Genomic DNA, 13,153 nt, shown 5'->3' on the forward strand with positions numbered 1-13,153 from the left:
TCATAAATGTTTTGTTGTAGAACTCTGTACCCTCATCACTCCACAATTTTTTAGGTTTTCGCTTACTTTTATTAAATATCTGTTGGAAGGCTCACATGACTATATTCCCGTTTTTGTTTTTCAAAGGGACGACCCATGCATATCTACTCCTCAAATCAATAACAGTTAAAGCATACTTGTACCCCTCATCATAATTGAGTTCAATTAAATCAGCGGACCAGATATAATCAACTTCCTTGGAATAAACCTTCCTTCCATGAAACTTTGTGATTATTGGTTTATGTAATTCATCAGCTAATTGTTCTTCAATCTTAATGACATCATTAGAACCTATACGTTTTTTGAATTTCCAAGTCCAAGTTTCAATTTAGCACTGATCATCTTCTTCATGATGAACCTATCAACTTTTTCTCTCAAGGTTGGATTTTGTATCAGAGACAAATTATACAACATTTCTCTATCGGCTTCATGCTTTTCTTCCAACGTTGTGCTATTTCCAAAATCAGTATCGTGCCTCATGCACACTTCATGAACCCTATTGATAGGTTTGCTCCAGGGTTTAGGATTATCAGCCTCATCTAATCTTTTATTCAAGTTTGTTCCTGGACCACAGAAAGAATACGCTGGTAGATATAATTCCCCTGTTATTCCAGTAGTTGTAAATTTACTTCCTGATAAAAACTTTTGGATATCTCCCCCACGTTTGTGTTTGGTGAATTCACTCTTTTTTGAGCCATACACCAAACATGTACCTTTTTGTATAACCCTATTATTTTTACTTTAAACATACCAGATATTTTACTCTTGGTTTTCTTTTTACATTTTAGACAATAACTCATTTATTTATGAGAAAAATTCCCACAGAGTGCGAAAACCTTTTTAGTTTCCAACATGCACATTTGAATCTTGATTTTTAAAACATAAATAATCCTTCGAAATGTCGTCACTCTCTCCTCCATTTATTTAAGAAAAAAAATAGAAAACTTTAATTAAAGTCAATCACACCAACATCATCAATAATGTAATCTTTTCCTTCTTTCTCTTCTTTATCTCCACTTTCTCATTTATATCTTCTCCCTGAAACCGATGTTAATCGTCTTGATGCAAATATTTGTAATATACTTGCCAATTCTTTGTTTTCCTCCTCAGTGCGTTGAGATTGATTTATTTTCTGTAATATCTTCGATCTTTTTAAAATCCCACTGGTTTCCATATTTTTATATTTATTTATTCTCTCTTTCCTCCCTCTCACTTGCCTCCTTCTCTCTCTCTCTCTTTTCCCTTGCCTCCTTCTCTCTCTTCTCCCTTGCCTCCTTCTCTCTCTTCTCCCTATCCTCCTTCTCTCTTGTCTCAGTTTCTTCAACTCCTTCCTCATCCCTTACTATCCTTGAATCACTTACACCCCATAGAATATCATACATATATTCATTAGGATTTCTTGTTATTCCTGTATCCAATTTTTTTTTTTTTTTACAACAGGAAACCTATAAAAAAATTTCTGAATTTCTACAAGTCTTGCATTTTCTTAACTTTAAAATTTTTTCATTATTTAGCATTTTAGTTAAATCCAAAGTTGTTGGTTTATTAACATCAGTATAAAGCCAATATTTTATTGAAAACACCTCATTCTTATGTTGTAGAACATATTTATTAAAATACCGAATACCCCTTTCTTGAAGGTATGCTTGGACACAGAAATGATAATTTTCTTGAAGCCTTCTTGCTGTCATTTATGTATTATAAATATATGACAGATTAATATAATGACAGGAAATACCTCCCCATCTTCCCATCGTTAAATTATTTTGTATTTCCTTACTTATTATATATAATCCTGTTCTTTGTGTTTCATGATATATACTATGGCAAAACCATTATTGATTTTACTCTTATTAAATTATTTTGTTTGTTGTTTGCTAATCGTGCCTCCACAAAACTCATTCTCGGCACCAAGTGGATAATATTCTCCCTTACGAGACTGATTTAATTGTTCCAGGTCTTCTAGGTTAATTTTAAATGACCTATTATACCCATTGTTCTATTCTCCCATTATCCCCATTGTTCAATTCTCACACAAACGATACGCCCTTCTTTGTAAAATTTTACTTTAATTGGAACTGTGAATTCTGTATGACCTGGAGATAAAATCAACACTTCTGTATCTTTGGAATACACAGCCGTTTTATTTAAGGATATATATTGTGATAAATCACTTAATCTCACCAAGTCATTCTCGTCAGTGGGGCTTGGATAATTTTTTAATTTATAAGCATTTTTCATGTTAATATTTTTGGTTATATTATATTTCTCTCATTCAGCCTGTGCCTTTGTGTAATAATTTGATAAATCAATATCCAGTTCTTGGGATACACCAAAGATACCAACATCTTTACCAACATAAGTCATTTATAATAGATTAAAAAATAATGTCTTAAAAAAAATATTTTTGTTGAGTTGAAATAACACATATAGACATAATTGACCGCAACACTTGGAATTTAATTCTTGGACTTGAAATGTTTGATAAATACCATTCTGTAAGAATTTTATTACTTCAACAGGTGGTGGAAGACCAAAACTATCAAATAATATTTGTCTTGACTATTAAAAATACAAACCCAATGAGAACCGTTCCCATTATTATCTTCTAAGTCCATAATAATATTCTTTGTATGTTTAGACACGTTTGTTAATTCATCCTTCATACAAATAAGCACATTATCAATTTTTAATTTCTTACAATATTTGATAAGTTCTAAATTTGATGTATTCTTTCCAAGTTCTTTAAATTCATCAATGCTCATCCATGGGTTCAATCCATGGGTTCAATCCATGGGTTCACATCCATGGGTTCACTCATCAGTGCTCATTTATTTATTAGAAAGATATACTCCATTACCCCTTTTAGTTAATTTTACACCTGCTTGTGCGACAGAAGAAAGCATATCTCCAACTAACAATCTCGCTTTATCAGGCAGACATTCAAATTTTTCAGCAAAATCTACAATTACACCACTTCCACTAATTTGTTTCTCCAACTCTTTGTTATGTCTTTCCAATTCTTTTTGAGCCCGGAGTTGAGCCTTCCTTTCGTTGGCAGTTTTCACCGCTACTGAAATACCACCCGTCAATGCTCCAGCCACATTTAAACCAGCAAATAAAGGAATTAGAAATGCAAGAAATCCTCCACTCGTCTCTCTTATTGAATATTTCTTCAACATTGGTTTTGATATTTTAATTTTACGTGAGCCAGTATCGTTCAAGATTTTCACCTGTTCTCTTGTGAGCAAAACATCAATTCTTACTGCTCCTTTTCTCTGAGTTGTATTAACGTTAATCATACAAGGCTTTTGATTTTGAAAACAAGATGAGAGTTTATGAAGATGGATTTGATTAACATACACCCCAGTTGGCATTTTACTACTCATTTGTTTGTCCAAAAAATTTTGTGAGACTAATCATAACACCATTATCTGTATTAACCTGTAATTCTGTTTCTTCCAAAAGCAAACAATATGTATCAACTTCTTCACTCTCTTCTCTTTCAATGTATAGGGAAGTATCCACTCGATTAGACTTTATAGTTTCCTTTTGAGCACTCAGGTCAGTCGCATAGATTGTATCCAAACTTTTATATGCTGTCATATCTACAAATGGGTTCTTTATTTCCATTGCTTTCACACACCTTTTGGTAATACTTGTATGCTTCAGCATAATCATTTTTTTCCAATTAATTTCCAATCTATCTCGTGGATAAAATATTCCATCTAGAGAAACGTGAAGTTGTTTCACCTTAGCATTATCACTCAATGCATTATTCTTATCAGTAGCAGTATCACCATCTGGTTTTAAAAAAATGAGCCACAGATATCGTGGCTTTCCTTCCAGAACACCCAAATTCCACGTGTAAGTGGTTTGGTTCAGTTTAACATGTTGGCATCTTCTTTTAAGGTATGATATATTGAGTGGCTTCTATACCGGGCGTAGTGGCGTGCGCCTGTAATCCGGCTACTCAGAGGCTTGGGTTGGAGGATCGCTTGAGGATGGGAGCTCTGCACTGGACCGTGCTATGAGAGGGTGTAGGGCAGCCCGGAATCATGGCAAAACCCAATCCATATCCCTGTGTGACCAGGATTGCGTCAGGAAGGGCATCCGCGTAAAACCTGTGCCAAATCAGTATGCGGATCATAACAAATGATCCGCTGTGGCGACCCCTAACAGGAGCAGCCGAAAGACTAACAACAACAACAACATTGAGTGGCTTCTTTGAGTTAAGTCTTCTATTCAACATCTCTTCTGTTTTAAGATTAGCAGTATATTCACTAATATACCAACTAATTTCATCAATTAGAAATTTATTCTGAGCAGCAAAAGCATTACCCACACCAAAAAGCAATCGATTTTCATTAATTATCATTCCTTTGCAGTTGAAATCTAATTTTAAGACCATAAGGAACTTTATCATGATCACAAAATCAAAATATACCTTTAAGAGGAACTGCCACAGTAAAACTATTACCTGCTTTTGTGTCATCATTATACATTCCTTTCCTTTGACTATATCCAGTGTCTGTGTTTGTTCCTGTTGACATATCAGGAATAAAACCTTCGACTAGCCCCCTTTCCCATTCGATCACTAAATGAATATAGTGTAAATTTCATCTTTTCAGATGAAGCAGAGACACAATCAACCACTTCAACTTCTTGTGTTCCAATGCACAAACGAACACTATCAAACATTTTCCAGAATAAATAATTTATGAGTGTAGTGTTTGTGTTAGTTGCAGCCTTAGTGAATGTAAATTTACACAACAAGAAACTTTCGGCGAGAATCAAATAAGTTTGTTGATTATTTATTTCAAAACATTTTGTTCCATTTGCATTCCATTCTGTTCCAGTTATTGCATTTACCTTGAAGTAGTCTTCTTTTTTAGTTGAGTTTGAGATGACAATGGTATCATCTAAATCATAGATACAAACAATTGCTTCCATACTTGTATTTATTTAGGAAAAAAGATGTTAAAACTTTTGAAACCCTGACCCAAGTATTTGAATTATTTTCTGTCGTTCTTGGGGAGACAACTGAGTTTTGCCCTTCTTAATTTCTTTTATTGCTTGTAATTTATGAGATTCCTTTTGGGCATCTTTTATACTCTTTATGGCACCCGCTACATTTCCCACAGCAGAAGCAGTTAAACCAATTAAGTGTTTATGTTTAAGAATAGTTGAACCTATACCCATTAGAGTATCAATTATTCCATCTCCTTTTTTTCTAAATTGATGTCCGACACCCCTTTGTCTCTTAGGTTTATAATATCCTCTCCCAAGATACATACCTTCACCCTTGTAGTATGGGGAAAGGAACATCCCATCCCCTGTAATTATTTTATATTTTCCCAACTCGTGTTTCCTCACAATAACCATCATATTTATTTATTGGAAAACTTCATGTCGGTGAATTCTGATGGATATAATTTCTCCATTAAGAGAAATAATGCGATTATCTTGGTAGGTTATCCTAAATTTACTCTGTATATGGTTTTTCCTGACACAGGTAGATAAACCAGATTTTTGGGTTCCATATTGAATTTATAACCAATTGGGGTTGAGTATAAGCTGAATGAAATTATTGTATTTGTTCTTATTCCATCATTATAAGCGCCATCAATGAAATCACAGTGAATTAATACCGAATATATGCCTGAGGATATTTGAATGACATTATCACTGTAAAACACCCCATTAGTTTCAATCTTTTTTGAGGAGAAACCCAATAACTCTCTAAATGAATTATCAATTGTGAAATCAACCTTGTAGCTATTTTTAAGTTTAATCGTTGATTTTGAAGTATGTTTTTGAATATCTATAACAATATTTTTTGGTTCATCACCCTGTTCTTTCATAAGACGATCAATTTCGGAAGATATTTGAGAAATCTCATATGCTCCGGGTGAAACTGTTATCGTTTTGTATCCACTTCCCAGATTGTCACTCAACTTGTCATTTTTCTCGGTGACATTAAATAAGGTATTATAAGTTTCCATGGACAATAAAGATGCCTAATATTGTTTTGTTGTGTCAAGTTGTAGTGGGTATGGGAATGAAGATGTGTGGTCACTTGTGAAATTAAAACTGAGGATTGTGCTTCTCATCTTATTTAATATGGGATAAAATGTCTTTGTATTGACATTTATTAATTATTTTCATGTTCATCAACTGGTCTAAAATGGCTGATGCTTCATTAAAACAATTGTTATTTCCAGCCTTCTTACTTCCGAACAGCAAGAACAATCTATTAACTAATTGTGATGGGTCATTTGGAAGAAAAGTAACACCTTAACCAGGCCTACCTAAAGCCTGAATAATGCGTTTTTCCTTCTCATTCTTCCTACTTTTACCAGATAGACTAACCCTATAATTAAGAGAGTCCAGCAGATGAATATATACTCTATCATCATTATTTTTCATATCCAATGGTTTATCAAAATACTTTGATTCATCCCTCACAGTTGAACCTTGTCTTCCATCTTTTGTGAGAAGAAACATTAATCTGGGAGTTAATTTAACAGGGGGTTGAGCAGAACTCAAGAACTTTAATTCATCATTAAATATCAATCCCTTTTCTTGAACAAGATGAAATACTGCTGGTTGTTCTGTTGGAATGAGACCTGCTATGGTTTTTGAATCTGTTGAATATTCATTGTTTTGGAGAGCATTCACAACATAATCAGGGGGTTGATTGATCTCTTTCAGTTGTTGAAATAATCCTTCATCATCATATTCTAATTCTCCTATATGCTCTAATTCTGCCTCCGTCATTTGACTGAAATCTTTTAACATGTGAAGTTTTTTTAGGAGTATATTCTGTTGTGGGAACTGTGGAAGCATATATAATTTTTTCTTGGGAAGTTTTTAAAAGTGGTTAAAAAAATTTCTCTTGTTTTCTCTCAAATGCTTCTTCACCCGTTAGTTTCTGTCTGCCTTTCTTCTTTATGTCTTCCTGTTGTTTTACAACTTTTGAAACCAACTCTTGATGCTCCTTAAATCTTCTTGCTCTTTCTTTCGCATCCATTTATTTATTGGAAAATATCATTCACTGAATTATAAAGGTCAACAGGGAAATTTTCCTTTTCTTTATCATTAAAGTAGATGTGTTCAAATAAATCCTTTTCTTTAAAGATTTCATCAAATTCTTTATTAACATTAATACGAGTTGTAATTTCTTCTTCACTAATACTTGTATCTCTGCTTTTCATACGTTTGCGTTGAGTTTCTTCATCAACTTCAAAACCGAATGATAAAATCTTAACCCCATTACCATTCAGATGTTTAATAATTTGTGTCATTCCTTCTGGATTAGTTTCTAATATCCCAAGACCAGCAGATTTTAGTTTCTTTAACTCACTCTTACAATGTGAATATTTTGTTGTACCAAGATAAACCTCCTCGAATAGTTTGCCTTCATTCCTCAATCGCATATGTTCCTCCACTGAAATATAGTAATAATCTTCACCTACTACTTCTCCAGGTCTTATTGCTCTCGTTGTTGATACAATATGAACTACATGGTGCTTTTTAAGCAAATTTACAATATTCTCATTTGTACTATACAAGAACCTTGGTTTATGAAAGTTTTTTTTCCAGAAGCAGATTTACCCACAGGATTTATAATAATAGTTGTCATTTATATATGTAATTGTTTATAAAATAAAAAATATATCCCTTAATATCTCATCTTGTTTCACAACAATATATTTATATTTTTCAGTCGTGTGCTTCATTTAATCCCCAAATTCCTTTTTACAACATAATGTAGAACAATTGTCTCTCAAAAAATTGTTTATATCTATTGAATTTAACTTGAATAAAATAAAAGTATTAGTATTGTTTCTTATTGAGCGACGAGGGAGTTGAAAGTATGATTGACTAAGATAAATACAATTACAAGAAGAATGTCTCCCTCTTGTGTAGTACCTATCCATTACCGTTTGGTTTCTGTCATTAACACAATCATCAAAGATAACGAGGTTCTTTTTTGATTTATCCAAATCTTTGGGAGAAGGTATATCATCCGTATTATCACGAAGAATACAAGTTATCGGCTTTGATTTCTTTTTATCTCTCTATGTATCACAAAATAATTGTATTATATCTTAAATGTTGTAATCATTTAGTTTGTTTTGAAGTTTAAATAAACCGATTACATCTTCTTTTTGAAGACCAGCATTAAAACCTTGTGAGAGTAGTTGATACTCAGGTTGAAAACTCGACTTTGTGAAAATTATTAAATTATCATAATCCAAAAAGTTGGGAGTAAGGAGCATCTTTAAAAGTAAGCAGGTTTTTCCACATCCACTTGAACCAACTATGAGACATCTTCATGAATTTGGAAGATTTTTATGGTTGTTAAATTTTATCTCATTTTCCCAAATGGGGAAAAAATCATTCATTTATATATTTGGAAAACAGGTTATTTAATTTATTATTGGCTTTTTTCGAAACTATATTTTATCCTAAGTTCGGGTTTAATTTGAAGATAATACATTATTTTATTTATACAATATCTTGTGTTGATATTTCCCTGAAAATGACAGTCGTGAATAATATATAACAACAATCCTTTGAACATTTCTCTTATACGTTCAGTTTCTTCCATTGTAAGGAAAGGTGTGTTATCACCCTCATACTTAACATTCATTTCTCAAATCAATCTTGTAAAGTAATTCATTTTTGGTGGAAATCGAAAAGAATTATTTTCCTTTTTATATTTTTTATTTTCATTAATTAGAAGATAATCACAGAATATACATTGTTTATAGGCTTTTGACTCTGTGTTTCATCCCCGTCTTTCATACGCAGGACAATTCTCAAATTTGTCATATGGAGAATCAGGGAATTCAAGAGGCTCAAAATCTTGTAAATTATTCATATTTATAAAGTAAAACTTTACTTAAACTAAAATTCATCTTCGGTATCATCTTCGGTACTTTCACAATCATCTATAAAACTACTTTCATAACTATCGTTTGAACACAAACTTTCAGTATCATAACTGTCGTTCGAACACAAACTCTCGGTATCATAACTGTCATCACTCTCATAATCTTCAAAATATTCAGTTGAATAATGACTCACATTTAATTAGTAGAAAAAACATTACCATCGATATCTATATACTTTTTTTCATTAACAGATTCAACTACTACATTTTTTATATTAAAGGTAATTTTAAAATGATCCTCAACTACTATTGAAGGAAATGTCATTTCACCTGATATATTAACATCCTTTATTTCATCAGGATTTACATCTTTAGGGTTGTTGAAAAAAATACAAATTTATCCTTGCCTATTACAGATGGTCTTATCTTTTCTTTCTGAAGCTTCATCCATAAGGTTTTTATTTTTTGATACTTTTTCTTGTTTCATTGCTTTTTCTAGTTTTGAATATATTACCAGAAGGAGAGGAGAAACTTCTGTTAGAGATACTTTAATTGATGTTCTTCCAGATATACTAAAAGCCCTTCCACTGAAAGAAATTGAAGAAGTCATATTATTCACCACAATTGTTTTTATCCAATAGTTGTTATATTTATCTTTGTTCAATTTTACATCCTTGACATATTTCTCAGTATCTTATACAAATGAAGAGATTGATTGAAACTTGTCTTTTGTGTCTTGATACATTGTGTTTATTAAGTGAAAAAAGTTGGAGGATAAAATGGTTTTAAGCACAGATTCACAAATAAATTAAACAAAATTTTCATCAAGAACATTTTATTTTAAGCAAAGTTATATTATATAAATATGGTGAGTAGAACATACTGCGATGTTTGTAATCATGAATATAAATGTTATGAAAAACACCTTCAAACCTACAAACACACATTCAATCTTTTCAGACAAATATCTCCACTTGACCAAGAAACAAAACATTGTGATAGATGTGATAATGATATTCTTACTTTTTTATAATAAACACCTTCAATCACGCAAACACAAGAACAATGAAGAAAGGGAAGCTAAATTCTCCATTGAAAACACTGATGGGGTATTTAATGGGCATATAAAAATATGATTGTTTTCGTTTTCAAGACCCTGGACCATCTTCAATCATGGAAGCTGTTGATATGGTTAAACAAAGCATTGAAACTATAATTAAAAACACATCAAGTGAAATGAAAACTTTAAAGTTTTATATGGGAGTAAAATTGAAAATGGTAAGACAAGACAATGAAACGACTCCCTATATGAGGACAAACCCTCACTTTATCTCATCATTTCAAGATTTTGTAAGATGTGATGTAAGATTTGTAAGATTTGAAAGTATTTACTTTCTTCTCCATTATATATTTTGTGGATCATCCATGCCTTCCAGTGGTTGCCTGATTATTTTAACCAGCCACTACCAGGTAAGCACCAAGGGGTACTGCCCCTATGTTTATTATCTCTGTGAGGTTCTTTGTCATCATTCCTGTAGGTCCAGCTATCACTGGTACAACTTTGGCATTCTTCAGTTTCCAGGATCTTCTCACTTCATTCTTTCAGTCTTGATGTTTGATCATTTTCTTGATTTCTTTATCGTTAGTCCAAACCACTGCTATTAACACCTCAATAAGCAATGCCTTCTTCTCTTTTTTGTACCTAAAGATGATATCTGGTCGCAACGCTTTGTTTTCGATGCTCACACTCAATGGGATCATTAGTCCTTATGTGAGATGTAGGTATTTCCATGTTTTCAGTGATTACTTTTGGTTTATGTTACAACAAATTTTCTGGAACTGGGTCATCAAAGTTTTTTGCAGATGTACCAGCAGATTACATGATAAACTCTGTTGTGTTGTTGTGTGTGCAGCTGTTCTGACATGAGTTTGTTTCTCTGTGTGTGTTCAGTCATTAAGCATAACATATAATTCTCTTTTCAAACCCCACCTCCACCCCTCACCTTTCTCTCTTCTTATTTTTTTCATTTTCTCTCTCTCTCTCTCTCTCTCTCTTTCTCTCTCTCTCTCTCTCTCTCTCTCTCTCTCTCTCTCTCTCTCTCTCTCTCTCTCTCTCTCTCTCTCTCACCCCCTCGTCGCATCCCTCCCTCCCGTAGTATAACAACGTTTGGTGAGGCATAGCTCCTCACTCTTCCCCCCTTTCTGGCTTCCCCTCCCTCCTGCCTTTTCTCTCTCCCTCCCCTTCCTCCTCTCTCAATCCCTTCCTTAATACCCCCCATCAGCGAAGTGACAGGTTGTATTTGTTAGTAAGAAATATGTGTCATGGTGCAAGCCAGTTTCATACAAAGTAAATCATGATTGGATGGAAAATGAGGCTGGTTTTCCAAAAAATCCATTTTCTGCAGGCCAGTTCCAGGGTGTTTTGCATAACAGGAATAAACGGCCTCGACCTTGCTTTGCACGCCCTCGGCCGAATTAAGGAAAACGTATTCAGTAGTCCCTCCTAAATGCTGGGTGGGCTTAAATGTGGGACTTAGGTCAGGTCAGGTCAAGTATGGGAACATGCACCGGAGCAGCACATTGCTGTGTCCACTTTCCACCGGTACTCCAGGGGCCTCCATCTCACTATCCCCTAGGCCACCGTTTCTCATATTTTGATGGCCCATGGCCCCCCCTACCGAGTCACTTAACATTCGTGGTCCCCTGCCCTTCAATAAAAGATGCAGATTTCGTTTCATGAAATTTATTTACTCAGTCTTAAAAGGTAAATCAAAGTAAACATTTTTCTAAGCAATACAATCAATGAGACACTTGCTGTTGTGCTTGTCTGACGAGGCCTCTTATGTCCAGCTCCGTCTTGGACACAGCAAGGCGAATATCGTTCCCAATGTCAAGACGGTTTCTGGACTTCGTTTTAATGGTCGCAAGGTCAGAAAATCCAGATTCGCAAAGATATGTTGTTGCGAATTTAATGAGCATTACGGATGCCTTCTTGCTGAGTAGTGGATAAGCATCCTGAACAGACAACCAGAAGGTGGAGTGGTCTTCTTTGTTACTGAAGACCAGCTTCATTGCTTTTGAAACCTTCAACTCTGCCAGCTCCTCTGCTTCGTCTTCACTAGGTTCAATTTTGGCATTAAACGGGTCTTTGTGCCACGGAACATCCAACGGTGCATCGTCGAAATACGATTTGAACTCAGCGGAGAGATTGTCGAGATGTCTAGTGATGCAATCTTTGATGCCAACGGGAAGCTCAATCCTCTGCGTTTGCAGGTGCTCGTCCAAGAAAGGAAACGAGGCAGTGGACCCAGCCTTGATTCGTGCCTGCCAGACTTCCATTCTAGCAGACAGTCCGGCGAGCTTGTCTTGAACGTCACTGACTGTCACATCACGGCCTTGCAAGGACTGGTTCATTTCGTTGAGTTGTCCGAATATGTCGGCCAGGTAGGCGAGCATCATGATGAACTCTTCATTGTCGAAGTGGACATGGAGGTTGTTTTCGTTGTCTCGCAGGAATATTTCCACCTCAACCCGGAGTTCATACAGCCGAGAGAGGCATTTCCCCCTCGATAGCCAATGGACTTTGGTGTGGAACAGAAGTCCAGCATGTTCCGCTCCCATTTTGTTGGCAAGGAGTTGGAGGAGCTGATGATTTTTGGCCTTCGCATGAATGAAGTTGATCACTTTGACCATGACGTCCATGTCTTCGAGCAAACGAGGCAGAAGAGTCTTTGTCGCAAGAGCGTATCGATGTAGCGAACAGTGGGAGGACGTCACATGGGGCCATTCATTCTTCACAAGCGTGATGAACCCTCCTCGGACGCCGACCATCGCTGGGGCACCATGAGTACAAATGTGCTTGAAATTCTGCCAACCGAGTCCATTAGCTTAAAAAAAAAGAGTCCACAAGAGCTTTGATGTCTGCCACTGTCGTTGTAGTTGGTAGGGTATTGCAGAACAAGAACTCTTCCTTCATCTTTCCCTTTCTCTCGTAGCGAGTGAAGGCGATCAACTGGCTCTCCAGGGTGGTGTCGGCAGACTCGTCTAATTGAAGGCTAGCCTGGAGCGTGCTTCGTTTGATTTCAGAGTAAACTTGACGGCACACATCAGTGGCCATGTCGTCAATCCGTCGTCGGATCGTGTCATTAGAGAGCGAAACTTGCTGGATCTTCTTTTTCGCCTCTGGTCCGATCTTCAATTCCACCATTTTCT

This window comes from Eptatretus burgeri, chromosome 5 (genome assembly GCF_056783735.1).
Source record: "Eptatretus burgeri isolate ZD-2024b chromosome 5, Ebu_testis_v1, whole genome shotgun sequence".
Lineage (NCBI taxonomy): Eukaryota > Metazoa > Chordata > Myxini > Myxiniformes > Myxinidae > Eptatretus > Eptatretus burgeri.